This window comes from Psammomys obesus, unplaced genomic scaffold, assembly GCF_907164565.1.
Source record: "Psammomys obesus unplaced genomic scaffold, mPsaObe1.curated_primary_1811, whole genome shotgun sequence".
NCBI lineage: Eukaryota > Metazoa > Chordata > Mammalia > Rodentia > Muridae > Psammomys > Psammomys obesus.
Genome location: NW_026590004.1, coordinates 211,463 through 231,667, shown reverse-complemented (window position 1 = coordinate 231,667; position 20,205 = coordinate 211,463). Strand labels below are relative to the sequence as shown.

General features: G+C 49.8%; 1 protein-coding gene across 1 annotated transcript in view; it reads left to right on the top strand.

Annotated features, from left to right (window-relative positions):
- The first annotated feature begins 6,006 nt into the window (after window positions 1-6,006).
- Window positions 6,007-20,205, top strand: part of Lrrc8c (leucine rich repeat containing 8 VRAC subunit C) — a 73,446-nt gene continuing 59,247 nt past the window's right edge. The window contains exon 1 of the mRNA XM_055605524.1: window positions 6,007-6,202. The gene's annotated coding sequence lies outside the window, so the exon portion shown is untranslated. The remainder of the gene's footprint in view (window positions 6,203-20,205) is intronic.

Sequence of the window (20,205 nt, the reverse complement as noted above, 5' to 3'; positions counted from 1 at the left end):
ATATTTCATCTTACACCAATTAGAATGGCTATGATCAAACACTCAAGTGACAGCACATGCTGCCAAGGTTGTAGAGAAAGGGGAACCCTCCTCCATTGCTGGTGAGAGTGCAAACATGTACAACCACTTTGCAAATCAATCTGGCAGTTTCTCAGAAAATTGGCAATAGTGCTACCTCAAGATCCAGCTATACCACTCCTGGCCATACACCCAAAGAAAAATGTTCCACCATAACACAAGGACATTTGCTCAACTATGTTCATAGCAGTTTTATTCATAACAGCCAGAAACTGGAAACAATCTAAATGTCCCTCAACCAAAGAATGGGTAAAGAAACTGTGGCACATTTGCAAAATGGAATGCTACTCAGCAATTAAAAACAAGGACATTTTGAAATCTGCAGGAAAATGGAGGGAACCAGAAAAGATCATCCTGAGTGAGGTAATATTACAATCCACAGACCCAAAGAAGCTAAGTAACAAGAAAGGTCCAAGGGAGGATGTTTGAATCTCACTCAGAAAGGGAAATAAAATAGACAATTGAGGTGGAGAGAGGGAGAAAACTTGTTAAGAAAGGGGATGGAAAGGAGAACAGGGGATTAGTAGTAGAAAGAGCAGGGGAGAGAAGGAGAGGTGATCTTTTGGATTTACCAGAGACATGGGATAGGGGAGGCACCAGGAAGTCTATGGGGGTCACCCTCACTGAGACTCTATCTCCTGTAGCCAGGCAGGACTTCCAGGAGAGGGGTAAGTGTTAAAAATCATGAGGCTGGTTAACCCATATTCTCTGCAAGAAGTTTATTAGGAGGGAGGGGGGAAGGGGGGAACAGGACATGGTCCGAAGAAAGAAAGGGAAAGGGAAAGGGGGTGCCCCAAGAGAGAGAGGGAGAGAGAGAGAGAGAGAAAGAGAGTGTAAGAGTGTAAGAGAGAGAAAGAGAGAGTGTGTAAGAGAGAGACCATGTGTCAGGGTTAGCCCTTTAAGGGGCAAGGTAACCACGCCTTCCAGGTGTGGCCACCTGGCTGGCAACCCATGACATCCTAAGTTGCTGGGTAACCCAGGAGCAGGTTGTGTTCTAAAACACTAACAGTAAGAACACCCACAAAACCTCTGACCCAAAATTTGTCCTGCCTACAAGATGTGCAAGGACAAAGATGAAGCAAAGATTGAGGGAATGCCCAACCAGACTGGCCCTACTGGAGACCCACCCCATAGGAGAGAGCCAACCCCTGACACTATCAATGATAGTGTGCTGTGCTTGCAGACCTGAGTCTAGCATAAATGTTCTCCGAGAGGCTCCACCCAGCAGCTGATGGAAACAGATGCAGAGACCCACAGCCAAACAATAGGCGGTGCTCAGGAAGTCCAATGGAAGAGTTGGAGGAAGGACTGAGAGAGCCGGAGGGGTCAGGGACACCACAAGAAGACCTACAGAGGAGACTAACTTGGGCCCATGGGGGCTCACAGAGACTGAACCGCCAGCCAAAGTGCACGCCTGGGCTGGTCCTGGGTCGTATCCGGCACACGGGCAGCTTGATCGTCATGTGGGTCCCCCAACAACCTGAGCGTGGCGGGTGAGTCCTCTCTGACTTTGATGCCTCCCCTCAGATCCTGTTCCCCTAACTGGGCTGCCTTGTCTGGCCTCAGGGGGAGGATGTGCCTAGTTCTGCCGAGGCTTCATGTGCCAAGGTGGGCTGGTAGCCTTCTCTGAGGAGAAAAGGAGGGAAGATTGGTGGGGGAGGGGTTGTGTACAAGGGGGGAACTGGAAAGGGGGGGGCTGCAATCAGGATGTAAAGTTAATAAATACATTTAAGTCTTTTTCTTAATTTTGATGTCCTCCTGTGTATGTGTGTATCTGTGTGTGTCTGTGTGTGTGTATGTATTGTATGTGTGTGATGTATGAGTGTGTACATGTACTATGGAAGTTTTTGTATGTATGTACACGTACATGGGTATTGTATGAGTGTGTGTGCATATATGTGTATTTGTATGCATGTGTGTATGTGTGCGTGTGTGAGTGCAGGCGCACTCCTTCCACTGTGGGTTCCGGGGGTCCAGCTCAGGTTACCAGGCTTGGGCAGCACTTTGACCAGCTGAGCTTTCTCTTGCCCTGGATCTGAAGTTTTAGAGCCTCTTATTTCTAGGTCATTGGGCCCATGATTTTTAGGTGCACATTCACACATTACCGCTCAGGTTATGTGGGAACTTCCTGTGCCCAGGTTATTTTCAGGGGAAGGCATTCTTCCCACGTTTTTCAGTGGGTTTGATGGTGTGAAGTCAGGGATTTCAAAGCTGGAGCTCTGGGTAGGGTTTTATCGTGCAGGAATTCACTAAGTGCTAATAGTTGCAACAATGTTAGCAGCCGAAACTTAAAGCAGGATGTTTTCTGTGGTTCAGTTCTTTCCCACGACGCTAGGGAAAGGCCCGGAGAGCAGATGCCTAGAGCAGAGAGGACTCAGAGTAAAACCCTGCTGTGGTTTTGACTGAGAACTTAAACTTTACTTTCGTTATTACCACGCAGGATCAACGGACATCGAAAGCAAGACAAAACAACAGCAGGCCCACCCCAGAGAGTAACTTCAGCATTGAAAAAAATCAGGTGCACCCATAGACATACACATACAGTGTGCCATATACTATGCTGTACTTGTAAGGAATGCAATTTTACTGTAACTATTTTGAAGTGATCTTAAGATTCTCAACATGTATTATGTCAGCATTCAGAGTGCTGGCTTTCGTTGTGGTACTTTATACATGTTTGTTATCAAGTGTGAATTCTTTACGATCTACAGGATCCCAAATCCAGAGCCTACAGAATGAGTTATACCGGAGGAATCCGTATAAACTGCAGTTTGAAATTAAATCAGTATTTAATAGAAGGTCCCAGGCTAGGAATTGATAACAAATACGAAGATGAATAAAGATACTGTCTCTGAGCCAGGAAAACTCCTGGACTCGATGGTGAGGCAGACGTATAAAACGAAGTGCTCTGAGAGCCCAAAGAAAGAAGAAATATTTTCCAGGAAGGGGCGGACACCTGACAGAAAGTGATTCTTTAATTATACCTTCAGAGACCGAGATGACAGTTTAGGGAAGGATTTTTTCCCTGCAGCTAACAAAACGATGCAACATTTTCACACCATCTACAAGATATACCCCAATCTCACCACACCCCTAAAGAGTGGCCTGGGAAAGAGACGAGAGAGCTGAAGGTCAAAGATGAAGCTAGGGGCCACGTAGCTGGTGACACAGCATTTGAGTCCAGATGTGTCCAGTTCCTTCCCTGGGACCTTAGCCTTGTCCAGTCCAGAAACCTCCACTCCTGCTCTCCACCACAGTCTGCAGTTAACTTGTTTCTGGGCAAAGTTTGCATGTAGAACTTTAATCTTGAAACCTTGGGTTCTGTCCTCAGCTCAGCGTGGGAGGCAGGGACTGGAGAACTCTGCAGGTAAAACGTAGAATCCCAGCTCACGTAGCCAACAACACCCTCTTCGCTCACCAAACTTGAATCATAGCTTGAAGATGCAGGCTTCCAATGTCGTCTCTTCTCCAGACTCCCTCCTCCATAGCTTGTGAACACCCTAAAGTCAGGTAAGGAGCCTCCATAGTGTTCTGAGACCTTCAGGACCCTCCCGCATGCTTACTGCTTTAGTGCCGATTCGCCCAGTGTTTTTATAGGGAGCTGGCTAAGTGTGTGCTGTGAGTTAAGGTAACTGCAGTGAAAAGACTACGCTTGATGTTTGTAAGATAGCCAATAAGAAAAGATGGCCACAGGGGCACAGACTAGCCACTCTCCATATCTAATGCACCTATCTGCGGGTGCAGAATTGTCCCCTTCCGCCTGTTACAGATCATCACAGAGGAAGGTCATCTGGGCAGTTAGAAAGCAACTCTAGTGAAGTCCTGATGAGGTCTGCACACAGCATCCCCAGACTTCAGCACTAAGCCAGCCTTTCAAGGTGGAGAAGAGTAATAATTTCAGTAAGTGCTCCTGGACTGAGTGCTTACCAATCGAAGTGCTGGCTTTGCTTTCTTGCTGCTTTACCCATATTATAGAATTCTCCCAGCACCTTTGGACGGCACCTAGATTGCCTCTGAGCATGTGTAAAACGGGGCAGTCCTTCCTTGAACCAAGGGAAGAAGAGCAAAGAGCCACAGCCTGTTTGCCTTCACGGACCACCTAGGGTTTGGCGTTATCTTTGGCAGTGGCCTGGCAAGCCTCAGCTGCTTAGAGTCGGGATGTTGCCAATATCAGAGAATGCCGAAGTGTCCCGGGAAGGTGTCCGGCGAACCAGGCACTGCTTAGGAGGCTTTCAACTTCACAAGTTGCTCCTCTGAGACTTGCCTGTGGTTTTTGCTGCTCTGGTGATCCAAAGTCAAGGCCTTGAGAAGCTAGCGCTCAGCTGCTCCCGGCCCCAGTGCCCGAGGTAGAACATCTGAATTTGGAGCTACCTCATGGGGTACCTTCGCATGTACCTGCTGGCTTACAAGCTACTCCGATCTCCTGACCCACCTCCCCCTTTCTTAAAGCCAACTGCCAACACTGCCTTTCCCTCAGAGACAGGAAACCTTCCTGACCGCCTCCTGGGGGAGGGGGCACCCTAGGCTGTTGGGTCTCCGAGGCTAATGAGTTTGGTGCCACAGTGATTCCCCTAAGGCCCGAAGGGGTTTAAGGTTGTTTTCTGGAGCCAGCAACTGCTTTTTATCATGGCTTGGGAAAACTTACTGTGCAAGAGCACACACACAAGTTCATGGCTGTTGGCAGCCCATTTCTCTCCTCTGTTCTCTCTCCCCCAGACTGCCAGGGCAGAGCAATCATTTATCAGTGCTCTGAGGACAGCCAGCTGGTACCGAGGCAACGCTCACTGTCTGAAGACTCGCAACAGTTATCTTGTCCATACTGCCACACACACACACACACACACACACACACACACACACACACAACCAACAGGGAAAATTTCAATTTAGGGGGCTGCCGGCTTTCAAGATGTCAGTCTGCGCTTTCGACCTGTTATGATTGGGCAGAGGGATGGGAGGAGAAACCCACGGTTCAGATCAAAGGGTGGGAGAGACGCCCTTCCCCACACTATCTAAACAACAGGTGGCGCGGTGCACACTATTAACTCTTTTGCACACACACGTACACACACTCCTGTCGTCCCTCCCCCGCACACACAATCCTAGGCGGAGCTTTCCTACCCAGGGCACCTGCTGCCCAGAAGCCCATCTGGCAGGGGCCGGCAGATGGCGACTCCCGCCAGCGGGACGCCAGGCTTGAAGTTGCCCAGGGGCGTGAGGCTTTGTGAACTAAGGACATCAGATTTTTTTTTTCTTTCTTTCTTTCTTTCTCTTCTGTTCCCTTCAGTATTTCCCGCCGCACACCCCTCCCCCTCCGCCCCACCCCTCCCCATCCCGTGCTTCCTCGGACCTTTGGTTCTCTGGAGAAGGGTTATCTCCATCCTGACCCTCAGGGAGTTCCCAGGAGGACTATTTTTAGCAGGGGCCGCTCGGCTCCCTCAGGCTTAGCCCGGGGAGGAGCTGCGGTGTGGGAGCGGAGCGGATGCCATGCGCACAGAAGCCACCGCTCTCTGGCATTGTGAGGGCTGCGCGCGGGGCGCCGGGGACGCAGCGGCTCTGCCCCGCAGTGCCCGCCAGGGGGCCGGCTCCGGCAGCTCGGTCGTCCGGCGGCGGAGAGGGTTGATTTAGTCGATCGTCCGGCGGCGGCCGGGACCGATCCCGGGGATTCCGCAGCCCGCGCAGCGCAGGCCCGCCCGCCCCGGGCGCTGGGTGGTCTCTGGCGGGGAGGAAGTTCCCGGGCACCGCTGCCTGCGTCACAGCGGGGCTGGCACCGCGGCGGCGGCTCGGCGGGCGGGCGGGCGGCGGCGACCCCGGGGCTGGGCGCTGGGCGGCGCTGGCGGCCGCGGGCCAGGGCGGCGCGCGGGGCGGCGCTGGAGGCGGCTCCGCTCGCTCGCTCGCAGCCGGGGAGGAGGAACCGGGGCTGCGGGGCTGGGGCGTTAGCCGCGTCCCGGCTCAGAGCCCGCCGAGAGGACGAGGAGCGACCGAGGCGCCGCCGCCGCCGCCGCCGCCGCCGCCGCGGCACACGCGACGAGCCATGGGGGCCGCCGGCCGCCGCTGAGCCCAACCCCGGCACGGCTCCCCCGCGCCCCGGCACCGTCTCCTGTGGACTCCCTCGACCCCAGAGGTAAGGGCTGGGGACCCGCGGGAGGGATGGAGAGGCGCAGCCGGCGGCGCCCGGCCTCTGACTCGCTTCTCCGGGCGCGCCCCAGCCCGGACGCGCCCGCCCTGCCTCTTTGGTGTCCCTGCCTCCTCCCGGGCTCTGGGAGCTCAGCGTCGCGGTCCCGGAGCTCGCTAACCCTAACCCCACCCAACCCACCGGAGCCCCGGCGACCGTGCCAGGGACCCCCTAGCTTGACGCCCAGCGCGGCGCGGCCGCCGCAGGGGCCGGGGGCTGGGGGAGGGGCGTGCGAGGAGAAAACGCGGTCGCGGCAGGGATGGCTCGGTCGCTTCTCCTTCCCTTACCTTCAGAACCCCGGAGATGCTGGGGCCTGGGTTTTCGGCTCTTCTCCCCAACGCCCTCGTCCGCCCACCCCACCCCGGAATGCCTGAAGTTACACTTTCTGAAGAAGGAAGGGGCAATGGAAGGTCTCCACCGGGATTCAGGGAGCACCAAGCTGCTCACCTGCAGGTCCAGGGTGACGGGAGGGCGCTGCTCACATCCCCCCCGCCCAGGGGGGCCGGTCTCCCGGCCAGTGGCTGCGGCCAGGACCGCTGCCTTCATCCCAAGCCGAGCCTAACAGGACCTTCGTTTTCTCTGGTTCCCAGCACAGAGATGTTTGGGGTAGAGTCAGCCCCTCAGGAGTCTCAGGGTGTGCTGTGTAGACACCAAAGCCTCTCTCCCCGGACCCAGCAGCCAGTTCTTCCCTCCCCCAACGCTTGGCTGTGTACCTCAGCTTTCAGTTATTTTAAAGCCCGTCAGGTTTACCTGTCTCTGCGCCGGCTCAGCCCACATCTCCTCCCCGTGCTTGTGCGGATGCTTTCTTAGAGGGGGAGGGCAAACCCTCGCGAGTTTCCAACTCCTTAAGGGTTCGCAAAGCAGCTGAGAAACATTTTTTTGGGTCCGTGTCCTCCTTAAAGTGAAAAATAAGACTAATTGATCTTGTGGGAGTGCCTGAGCTTGGCTCACAGATTCTTAAATTACCCGTTAGAGGTGCTGTCTTACTCCCTTGTACAGACTGCGGTATTAGTGTGTGAAGTGTGGCCTTAGCTAACGGTCACGTTTCTGCCGGGTCTGCAGTGGTCGACCGACGCTTGGACAAGGCTTTAGAGTGGACCAGGCATCCAGATGCCATCTGGGTGACGGAATACAAGGACTTCAGACCTCTTGGTTTACAGAACTCTGCAGACGACCCAGCAGCGGAGCTTCCACACGCGTTCTGTTCGTTTTCTAGTGATTTGTAGAAAGCCGCTAAAAACCTGGTGGTAATCTGAACTTCTCGGACTTTTAGTCAGATTTACAACTCACGCTCGCTATGTGGACAACACTACGGGATTCGATCGACACAGCTCTAGTACGTGGCACTTGAATTTCTCATCACTTAGGACCAGCTGGGAGGTGGGGGCCGTTTTTTGGCGCAAACATCTTCCTCGTTCACATTCTAGACTGACAGCAGGTAGGGACCCCACCCAGTGTCTGTGAGAGCGCAATTAACCACTTCTCATCAGCAAAACTGCCAGAAGCCTTTGTTAAGGACACTAATCTATTGTTTCTCAGAGTGTGCACCTTGACAAAGTGTTGTGAGTTTTTGTTTTGTTGGTCTCGTGTAGCCCAGGCTGGGGTTACAGGAGCCCATAACCCAGTTTATTCTGTTCTGGGGAATGGAATCTGAGGCTCCAGTCAGACAATCTTATCAATTGAGTTACATCCCAAGAAGTGCATTGTTTTTTTAAGGGGAGGAGGCTTTTAGTGAAGAAAAAGTTTTAAGAACTCTAAGAAACAATTTCATGATTATGTAAAGTTTATCTTTTAAAAGTAGTTCACTGTCAGAAATATTTTAACTGCAAATTCCCAGATACATACATACATACACACATACATACATACACACATATATATACATATACATATACATATACACACCAATATGTATATATATTGGTTTTTCCAAACAGGTTTTCCCTGTGAGGCGTTGACTGTCCTGGAACTCACTCTGTAGAACAGGCTGGTCTGGAATCAAATTATTATGGTTGCTTGATTGCTTATTTGTTTGCTTGCTTGGTTGATTGATGATTGAGACAGGGCTTCTTTGTATAGCACTGGCTGTCCTGGAACTTGTTCTGTATGACCAGGCCTTGAACTCAGACATCTGCCTGTTTCTGCCTCCACAGTGCTAGAATTAAAGGCCTGCTCCACCACCACCTGCCAGTGATTTTTAAATCTTCTGTAGTATTTTAATCTATAGTCATTGGCATTATTATAATAAAGCACAAGTTTATAGAGAAATGGGATAAAATTATACTTACTCAGCAGGACTTGTCCTGATGATTTAAGGTACATTTCTGTTATGTAAACTGGCTGGCCTGGTATAGCGCCCATCCCTGGTATCGCTGCGGTAATGGAGCTCAGAGCTTCTGACTTGCCAAAGGCCCTGCAGCTGGAGTATGCAGAGTTTATGCAGACAGGCTTCCTTAGTCCTTCCCCTTGTCTGTTTTAGGCACAGCCTCACTCTGCAGCCCAGTCTTGCCTCACAGTTCTGGCAAGCCTCCTGCCTCAGCCTCTTGAGTGATAGAATTTCTTATGTGAGTTACTGCACCTGGTCCTCTTTAGTTTTTACCTTTTTTCCCCATTACCCGAAGGCCTCCTCCTTTTTCCCCTCTGACTTAAATATGTTTTTACTAACCATAGCACCTTCACAAGAAGACAGAAATCAACCTGCTACTCTGCAACAGAATTTCAATTTTGAGTAAGGATAAGCTATTTTCAAAGCCCACGTCCTTTTGACTGATTGCAACTAAATGATAATTTGTTCACCCTAATGGACCATTCTGTCTAGGCCACCAGCTGCCCTCGCCCACATGGCAACAGTGTCTCACTGTGACACCTCCCAGGATTTTCTGCTGCAAGCCTGGGATGTTGGTTGGCCCTGTCTCTAGTCTTGGTTCACCTGTGAATGCATATTACAAACAACCAGGATGACATTAGTATGAAGGGGTCTTTGACTCCATTTCTTGTAAAATATAAATGGTAGCTAAGCATGGTAAGACATGCCTGTAATCCCAGCACTCAGGAGGTGGAGGCAGGAGGATTGCTACAAGTGTAAGGTAAGCTTGGTCTTGGCATTGTGAGTTCCAGAATCGTCTGGGCTAATGAGTGAAACAGGCCTTTTCCAAAAATAGGTAAAATAAAATAAGTAAATATGATATAAACAATATCATAGTGAAAGATATACATTGTTTTAAATTGGTCCAGTGTGCAGAGGGTAGGCCCAAGTTGGAAAGTTGGAGTAGTTGCTGCTAAGTTCTGGCCACACTGCAAAATCAGGACTCAAAGGACCTCGCATGAGTGAAGCATGCTGCGCCAGGTTCCTTGTGTAACGGAGTTTTAGAGCCTGCCTCCCAGTGTGAACTACGTGAATCAGGCATGTAAAGACAGCTCCCTCCTCGAAGCACGTGAGCAGTCAGGACTCCATGTCTGCAGCCTGTCTGGAGCTGCCTGAGAGCTTTCACTTTCTGTGTACTTCACCTGAGGGGGTGGTTAGTCAGTGCTGTCCCAGACTCGGTCTTCCTCCAGCTAACCTTGGGTCTGAATGTTTTCTAGCATAGCTATCTTTTGAATCACATCCTTTCTCGAAGTCTTGAGTTAGAGACACACGCTCACCTTTTTCAGTGTTTCCTTTGTTCTGAGCCGCGAGTTTTGAAGAACCAGAACTTACGAGAGCTGTTTCAGGGGCTTGGAATGTGTGTGCTTTGGCAGACAAGCTTTCCTGTTTCTGCCACTCCAAGGCTCTGAGCCTTGCTTATCTCTCGAGGCACTGTGACAATGAGGGTATCTCCCCGCCACACATCCACCCTGGACGGCACCACACCCGCTGCCCGCCAAGCAGCTGAATGCCCCCTGCTCTCCAGCCCCCAGCCTCCACCTGGCAGCTCGGTTACACTTCAGACAAGCACGCTGATGCTTTAATTTTTTCATGTTATTTTTCCAGGTAATATACTCTAGAAGGCAGTAAGTTGAGTTGGTAGACCTTCTTCCATTTGTGTGTGTGTTTCTTTCTCTGCTTAGGACAGCACCTTGATGGTGCCTGTGTCCTAACTGAAAGGCCAGGCAAGTATTTGTAAGCGGTCCTCTCCCCACAGCTAGGAAAAATGCCCGTAGTACTTGCCTACCATATGGCTGGTAGCACCTTCTTTATCCTGAGATTTATCTCAACCATCTCACTTGTTTTATTATGTGTGTTATGTGTGTGTGTGGGGGGGGTGCCTGTGTATGTGTGTTCACGTGTGTGGGCTTATGTGTTTGAAGCTGCACACCACAAGTGTGCGAGTTTCTGTGGAGGCCTGTAGTTGATTTAGGGAGCCTTCCTTAATCACTCCTCTTATTCACAGAGGCAGGCTCTCTTAGTGTTTGGGGAGCTCGGAAGTACAGCCAGCCAGTGTGCTTCTGGCACCCCCTTTCCCTACCTGAGCCCTGGAATGACAGACCACCGATTCCGCCTGAGGATCTTTGCCTACAGGGCAGACTCAAACCTCCCTAGCCCCTTACTTCACTCATTCAACAGTCTTACCATTTACCGGAGGGTCAAGGTTCTTAAATAAAGCCTGACCTTTAGATGCTAGGAAAGAAAGGTATGCTTAATTAAGAAATTGCTCCCAGGGCAACGGAATAAACATCTTTGGATTATAAAGCCGCTGAGCGCATTAGCATCACCAAGTCCAGGGCGCTGCCGTTAGTTAGGAATGCCCTTACCCTCAAGGCACCCCAGCCTCAGGAGATGTGTGAGGTGGTGAGCAAGGAAGAGTTCAGACGTTCACTGTGGGAAATAGGAAAGAGCACAGCTGGGGGATGCAGGCGGAAGCCACTTTCAGGAGAAAAGTCACCTGTGAAAGGCCAGACCGTCCCACCCCTGATAGAAGGAATGCAAAAAGGGAGACTCGGATGGACTGCTGTGTGGTGGAGGCCTCCTGCCTATTGGTCCTTCCTGGACTGTTAAAATGAGAAGCAGACTGTGGGGTCAGCGGAGCAAGAGTGCAGAGAAACTGACACAGCCTTGCGCAGCCAACATGTTCCTGGAAGTGCACCCGCCTTGTCCCCCAGCCCCACGGCTAGTGCAGACGTGCGGGAGGGTTCCCTTCGATGGGGCTCTGTGGAAGCTGACTCAGGGTGGAGAGGTGGAGATGAGTGAGCCCTTCTCGCCAGACACGGAAAAGGCGGGGCCGCTTACAAGAGTTGCTTCCATCTCGAGCTTTACAAGGAAATCTAGGAACGTTTTCCGACGTAGGAGCCTTGTTTGGGTGTGTGCACATGTAAGCATGAACACAGGATTGTAAGCATGTGTATTTTACTCTGTTTTAATTGGGGTTCCTTAATGCCTCTGTCTCCCTTCCAACCCCCTGACCCTAGGTAGGAGAGAAAGAAGGTTCGAAGGGAGAGGAGATGTAGACCTCGTTAGACTTAGTTCTGGCTGATTAGGGTTGTTGGGTTCTTTGGGGGCAACACCAGTTTCAGTCATCAGGATACCTGTAGTCGGCTGGCCTTGAATGCAGCCACCGTGCCCAGCTCAGAAAGGTATTATCTAGCTTAAGAAAGTGGCTGGAAATGTTTCGGATGCTGGAAGTGTTTGAGTTAGCGAGATCCAGGACTGTTGTGTGCTCCTTCAGGACTCTTTCCAAAGAACCAGGAAAGGAAAGCTGTTCCCACCCCAGGGAAAGCAGCAGGGGAGAACGTGGGGAGAGTGGGCCCGCTAAACTGCAAAGTGCCAGAGGCCCTAGAACACGGGGCAGGGCGTGAGAAAGCTTAGTGCGGCAGGCCCACTGTGTTTCTGTGGACCACAGCCGTTTCGGGATGTTTGTTCTTTCCCCCTCTTCTTCCTACCCAACCAGTTTTTGTTGGGTGAGATGGCCCCTGCTGAGAAGACATGGTTACAAAGTTCTGCGTTACACTCAGGAGTCACAGAGGAGCCCTGCGCAGCGGGAAGGCAGACAGAAGAGCCAATACATTAACACACTTTTTTGAATGTATGTGGTCGTTATTTTGCATTTAGAAGAAACCTACTTAGCTAGATAGACCCAGTGGCGGGTGCTTTTAGTCCCAGCACTTAAGCGGCAGAGGCAGGTGGACCTCTGAGTTGGAAATCAGCCTGGTCTACATAGTGTGTTCTAGAACCAGCCAGGACTCCGCAGGGAGACCCTGTTTTAACAAACAGAACGAAACAGAAGCGAAAAGGAGGCATACTTTATTCGCCCCGTGTGTGGCAGGGCGGTGTGCGTGTGCACACCTGTAATTCAGTGTGTATCCGTGGGTCTGTGTGGAGGCCAGAGGTCCAGCACAGGTGTCACTCACCAGGGGCCTTTAGATAAGGTGTCTTACGAGGACCTGGCTGTCTGATGCAGCTAGGCTGGCCCTCCAGCAAGCCAGGGATCCCCCTGATTCTGTCTCTCCAGGGCTAGAAACACAAGTCCGTGCCACAATGACTGGCTTTAGAAAAGCAAACCGGGGTGCCTGTCGTCTGAATAATAATTCAGATGACTGAACAGTTCAGTAATAAATCAGAACATGCTTGTGACTGGCAGCTATTCCGCCTTGTCTTACAGGGAAGTTCCTTTGTAAACAATGAGGCTGATCTGATCACCTAAATTTTGCATTGGCAAAATTATTAACCTCCGAAGCAAACCCGCCAAAAGCTCCCTGACTGGGCATGCTTTTGCTCTCTGATGGGTGGAGAACACCCCCCCCCAACACACACACACACACACACACACACACACACACACACACACGGTTCTCACACAATGAACACCCTTCTTCAATCCGTCCTGTGCCGAGGAAGTTCTGATCCCAGCCACTCCTGCTTGGGACCGGTCAGTTAGTTACTGAGTATAAGTGGGTTTGTCTGTATCAAAGAATTTACACTTCTTCATAATTGCAATGCACACTTCCTTATTAAAAAGATTTTGAATACTGAACTGCCACCGATCCATAGTAATGGGGACAGGGACTGTCTCTGACATGAACTGATTGGCCTGCTCTTTGATCACCCCCCCCCCAGACGGGAGCAGCCTTACCAGGCCACAGAAGACAATGGAGCCACTCCTGATGAGACCTGATAGACTAGGATCAGAGGGAAGGGGAGGAGGACCTCCCTTTTCAGTAGACTGAGAGAGAGAGAGAGAGACACCGGTGGGGAAGAGGGAGGGTGGGATTGGGAGGGAGGAGTGAGGGAGGCACAGAGGGGATACAAAGTGAATAAACTGTAATTAATAAAAATTAAAATAATTATATAAAAAAAGATTTGGCCAGCAGACGTTTGGGGAGGGTGGGGCTGCCTCGGTTGTTCTTGGCTTCCTGCTTGCATAAGTCCCCTGGGGAACAAAAGCCTGGGCTTCTGGTGCTTTCTCTTCAGCGGTGAGGAGGCTGTTTTCCTGAGGAGGCTGTTTTCCTGGCCGTTTCCGCATCTGGAGTCTGGCATGCTCTGGCTCGCACCATCTCCATAAACAATGCATCCCCTCACCCCAGCCTTTATTTTAACCATATTGTCCTTTTCAACTTGAACCTCAAGCCTCTGAAAACATGTTTGGTGACAAGAAAATATCCGGCCGGCCAGCGCCTTATCTGTTCTTCCTGGTCAGTCTGTCCTCTGTGCTCCCAGACTACCCAGGACACAGGTGTTCAGGGACTGTCGATGGTATAACTGTTAATGGCGACGCTTTTTACCTCCCGGCTGGAGCATATCCCCTTCCTGCCGATTTTGCTGTTTTGTTTTGAGACGGGGTCTCACTATGTCACCCTGGCTGACCTGGAACTTGCTATGTAGAGCTATGAGTTCAAGAGCTGGTCTTGAACTCACAGAGTTCTGCGGGCCTCCAGAGTGCTGGGATGAAGGGGCGTGCACCACCACACCCGCTCGCTCGCATCTGTCTGTCTGTCTGAAATTCTGGTAATGAAATTTGATCATGTCATTAGAAATCATCTTTCTTAATAGAGGCAAATATATGTGTGGATGATATGTCTAAATGTAACTGAAAATTAGGAAGAAAACGCTAAAATAACTATAAACTAGCAACAAGTGTTAAACAGGAAGCCATCAAAGCAAATCCTAGAGGAAAGTCACCAAATAAGATAAGTATCTGCAAGTCTGTGAGCCCCGTGAGTACCTGCACTGTGCTTTCATTTTCAGCAGCTTGTATAATTATTCATAATAAATAGCTGCATTATGACGTTTCATGCACGTGTGTGTGTGAGCGCGCGCGCACGCGCGCGCGCGTGTGCACATGCTGCATTTGGTTGTGTTCATCCTTTGCCCTCATTTGTCCTCCTCCCCCTCCCTCAGCCTCCCCTCTTCCCCACAAGCCCGCTCACACTTTCTTGCCTCTTTTTTTCTGTGTATTTGAAGTACTTGCCAAAGAATTAAGAATTACTTAGTAGTCACTTCTTAATCTCTTAGAGATCTGTGAAAATTAGGAACATGTTGAAATATCTCCACGCTTTTATTAAATGGGAAACGGACAGCTTGCCACCTAACTTCTGGAACAATAGATTAAAGATTCCTGAGTCAGCCGTTTCTGTTTTGGAGCCTTGAAGAATGACTTCATTGGGAAAACACTGTGGAGATAAATCACTCTGCCTCCCTGGACATTAGCAAGGCTGGTCCCAGTGCCTATCAGTGACGTTAAGAAATGCTGTCCGGATTACTCAACTTTCTGGCTAGTGAGGAGCCGTGCGGAGCCGTGCGGAGCCTTCCTCCAGGGGCCGTGGCTGGAGGAAGTGGCCTCGGAAGCAGTGGGTGCTGTTTGGACGTGAGCTAAGAATTCAGCGTTGTATGAAGTCTCTGGGCGGTCTGTTAGAAAACATATATTTCTGGCGCTTATGTGAGTCCACAATGAGTGACAGTCTTGGGGCTAAGGCAAATGTTTGAAACAAGCTTGATGTGTTGGAATTAGTAACACCGAGATGACAGGAAACAGTCAAAAGCAAGCAGTAAGGTAATTAGTTGGAGGACAGTGCAGGGTGGTAGCCTGAAGACTAAGTCGTGTAAGTACCCAGGACCTGTTCGGGTGTGCTTGTTGTCAGGGCAGGTGTACCAAAAGATCAGCAGATGCTTGTGAATGAAGAAATGAAAAAATGCAAGACAGAGGAAGGCTATGCGCCAGTGGCGTAAAAATAGATGGTGCTGACCGGCTAGCAAAATGCTGGAAAAGAGTTTGGGGTGAATAATTTATGAGAAGTTTCTGTTGTTTTTTTATTTTAACTCTCATATGTAAAGAGGTTTGGGAAGATCCATCTAAAAGTGCATTCTTAAGGAACCCTTGATAGGAGAAGTGGATTCAAGGTTGTGCCTAAACCTTGTTTTGAGATAGGGTCTCACTGTGTAGCCCTGACTTGCTTGGAACTCATTCTATAGACCAGGACAGCCTCAAACTGCTAGAAATCCACTCACCTCTACCCGGAGAGGGCTGAGATTAAAGACAGGCTCCACCACACCCTGCATTACTTTCTAGACTCCTGAGTGACAGCCAGCATTTACTGGGTGGCCCAGGAAACAGATTTGCAAGGAGTCTGCTCTCCATCGAAGTTCATTTAAAATTTTCTTACACATTTTATTGGAAGTCTTAATTTCTTCACAGAGGTTATGATAAATACCTTGCAAATAGATTGCAAGTTTGAAACTTTATGGATCATTTTTGTCTCATGTTGAATGAGTTTTTAAGTTGGAATACAAAGTCACAGGTTGCATCATGACCTGTGTGTGTGCATGTGTGACTGTGTGCTAGCGGGCGCCTGTGTGTATTTATTCAAGAACAAGGTGTAACGAAGCTTGATACTCCAGACAGTCGTCATATGTTGTCTTGGCCAAGGAAGTTTCATCCATCGCATGCTGTGTTTGTGTGTCTGTGTCGGTTACCTGCTCATCTGCTTTTTGAATTTCTTTATTTATATTGTACCTTTAGGATTAGGATGGCCCGCACGGATAATACAGTTTTTATGTATCAGGAAATATTGTCAAAGCATAATCTAAATGAGCACTGTTTTGATGTTACTGTTTAATTTGGTGTGTGTGTCTGAACTCTTGGGTTTTGTGTGTCTTGTCCCATTTAACAGGCTTTCTTTTAAAAGGTACAGCAGGAAGTACTCACTGAGTATTTATCCATATTTTTTAAGGGGCCCTAAGAGCTTTATACTGCTAAGAAGTTAAATTCTTTCTGGAAAATGTATTTGAGTCTTTCAAACAACTTAAAAAATTTGGGGGGTGGAGGGCAGCATAGCCCTTGCTTTCTGGAACTCTCTTTGTAGACCAGGCTGGTCTTGAACATATAGTCCACCTGCCTTTGCCTCCCGAGTGCCAGACTTACCGACATGCCCAACAGAACTTACGTTTTTCCCTAAAATGTTGAGATTCGGGGCTGGGGAATGGGTCAGTTGGTAGAGTGGGTGCCGTGCGTGCGTGAGAACCCGATCCTCAATGCGCTCGTATCGCTAGGCTTACCGGTACTTGTGCCACCCCCGAACGTGGAGAAGCAGAGGCAGGCAGATCCCTGCGCACTTCGGTCAGCTGAGTTGATGAGCACTGGGCTCACCGAGAGTCTCCTTCTCAGCTAATAGTGTGGAGAGGGACTGAGGCAGACATGTTGATCTTTGGCCGCCAAACACACATGCGGGCATAGTTGGTACTCTGAAGATCGTTCAGGAAGTTTCCCCGAAGCCTTGTCCCACGTATAAAAGCATAGCCCTAGAGCCTTCACAGTGGCGTTGTCCTGCTAAGGAAGTGTGACATTATCCCCAAGTGTGACGTTTTCAGCACAGCAGGGCACAATACAGTAGCCTTGCTGGGTTGCCATTGGGAAGGGCAGGTGTGTGACAAACGTTTGGTGTTGATGCGTGACGTAAAGTGTCTCATGGGTGCACACAGTGACGGACGAATAGCTAGATGAATGGCAGAAACTTGCGTCTTAATTTTCTGGGGACACATAAAATTCATGACAGTGAGCTTATCTGCACATAACCTTCTATTCTCATTGCTTTTGGCTTTTCTTAGAATAAAGTTTATGCAAATGATCCTTTATGAAAACTAGCTGTGCTTTTCCGAGTTGACTTCAGAAAATTTCAGTTATTCAAAGGATTTTCGCTATGCTCTCGGCATTCACTAGGTGATGCTCACAGCTTTTCCTGTTATCATTTCTTACGGGATGTTTTCTTCCATGGTGTTAGAATGCTGGGAATTGTATGCGTTCCAGAACTCTATAGAGTGTGTGCTTACTTTGGTAGCAGTCCGAGGAATGTGACCCTTCAGCCCCCAAAGCTGGGCTTCTGTTTTTTTGGGGGGGCATCCTTTGGCAAAGTTCCAGTGAAACAGAGATTTGGATTCTGGTGTAAGTGTCCAGCGTAGCGTTATCATAGATGCTTATGTAGAACTCTTCCAGTTTTAGTTTGATTTTGTTGTTTTGTTTCTTAGAGGTACGCTACATTGAAATAACCTGCTAAGTTAGGGGGTTAGAAATGATTTTTGAGGGGGAGGGGTGCGCTAGCAAATGTCTTTGGAGAATGAGTTAGACAAGGAAGGCGTGAGAGAGAAACCCAAAGTAAGAATGGTGGGGGGCTCCGGAGAGGGAGCTGCAGCAGGTGAGGTCAAGCTAGGGCTTTTCCCTTGGAACCTCTGGGTGCTCCGCACCCTTGCAAGCTCCTAAATCCTAAACCAAATGCCACAGTCCTGCCGACCCGGAAAAGAGGGTCGAGTTGCTGAGTTCCAGTGGCTGGGCAGGGAAAAAAAAAAAAGCCCCCAGATCAACATACAAGCCTCTTCCAAGGCTTCGCCTGATCTGGGAGGTCCTAAGGAGCATCGTCACTGAGCAGATAGCTGGCCTGAGTCCACGCGTGAGCTACATCCACTGCACGGCCTACCAGGTCCAAAGCCTGAGTGTGTCACCGCCTGACCTGCTGCAACTAAACCCGTCCTTCTCAGAAGCAGAAAGGAGCAAAAAGTATCATCAGGATATCCAGGGTAAACATCAGTCATTGGGCGTGAAAATGCCCAGGGAACTATAACCCCTGACAAGAAGAGAAGGAACCGTCAGCAGAGATTAACTTGGAGGCAAGTGGTGGAATCAGGCAAAAACTAGTTACAGCTGCTGCTGCTGGCTGTGTGGAAGGGACTGGGATCCTAATTCTTCAGACAGGCACTCAGCAAAGAAACAAACTGTAAGTGGACAACAAAATACAAAGTGTAGAACAGAAAAGCCCCTACGTGGGCTTTAGCAGTCATTGGAGAGAATACATACACACACACACACACACACACACACACACACACACTTTGTAATATAAAGAGAAGAGAGGAAAAGGTGTGAAGAAATTGACACAGAGTGGCCCGTGGGTCAGTATCAATACTACACCCATCTCTTCCTAGTGTCTTGTAACAGTGATTTGTTACCCTTAACCCAGACAGTCACACAGACCCCAGTGCCATTCAAATGCCAATCGGGAGGTTCAGCTCTTTAATGGCATCTGTGAGACCACCAGGCCATCAAGGCACGCCTGTCCCCAGAGCAGAACGCAGCAGCGTTGTTCTGGAGTGTGGTGGTGAAGTGTTGTCAGCCTGGCACAGGATCTGTGGTGCTCAGATGGTGCTGGCGTTTTGCTGTGTACATTTCAGGACGTAGAGAGTGAAGAGAGCCGAATGGCTCCAGCACAGCTCCTCTGGCTTCTGATCACATCCAGGTGAGCCAAGCTCCCAAGGTGCCCCGTGGCACGGGGCAAGCTCGAGGTTAGATTAGACAGGCCTGGGCTCCCTGATGCACTCAGGTGATCCACGCAGAACAGGACTACACAGAAGAGGGGTATCCCGGAAGCAAGGGAATAAACAAATACTTATGGCATGGGGGTAAATTAGGACAAAATGAAAACAGAAAAGCAAGGAAAAATGAAAAAGAAAAGAAACGTTTGCAGGTGATGGCTGCCAGCTGCTCGCACTTGATGGAGCAGAAACTTATTGATCTAAAAAGTACGTCAGGCTACAAGAGGGTTAAACACAGTAAAACTACCCCTAGATTGTCACCATGGTCTGATGACTGGGAAGCAAAGACAAGGAGAAAATGATAAAAGTATGCAGAGAAAGCAAAATGTATCTGCTCCAGGATGACAACTGTCAGGATAAAGAATAAGTTTTCTTCAAGAAACAGAAAAGCAGGGGCTGGCCAGGTGGCTCCGAGCTAACGGTGCCTGCCGTGCATGCCTGATGACCTGTGTGTGGTACCCAGAATCCCCCACACCTGCTGCGGTGGCACATGGGAGCCCACACTCACAGGCACAACACATAATTTGCAAGGACTGTTTCGTGTAGTTCTGTGTGTATGTGAATGTCTTATCTGAGGATGTGTCTGTGCGTCCTGTGCATGCAGTGCTCACCAGACACCAGAAAGGGCGCCATGGTTGTGCGACACAGGAACAACCATATGGTTGTGGGCGAGGGAAGCAGTCCTCTTCTTCTGGAAGAAGAGGGGGTGTTCCCAGTTGCTGGGCCTTCTCTGCAGTCCCGGTGAAACATGTCCGAGGGACAGCAATGAGGACAGAGCAACCGTATTTATACTTTTACCACAGTAGAGTCTAACTCAACATTTTAGCACAGAACAGCCGGAGGTAACAACACCTGCTGCTTCCCCGGTGACCCAGGTGTTACCCAGCGCCAGTCAGGGCTCTGCAGGGACCGGATGTCCAGCTCGGGGGATCCAGTGCCTCTTCCAGCCTCTGCCATGGCACCTACATGGACACACCCCTGACACACGCGCGCGCACACACACACACACATACAGACCACATACACACAGCTTAAATGTTTGTAATTTTGGTTCTGAGCCTAGCTTTAGTGGCTGAGCCATCTCCAGCCTGAACGCTTAAATATTTGTAAAGACGTTTAGACGGTTAGTGAGTAACTTTTGTGTATCTTTTGAGCAAAAAACTAATTCAAGAAAATGTCATAG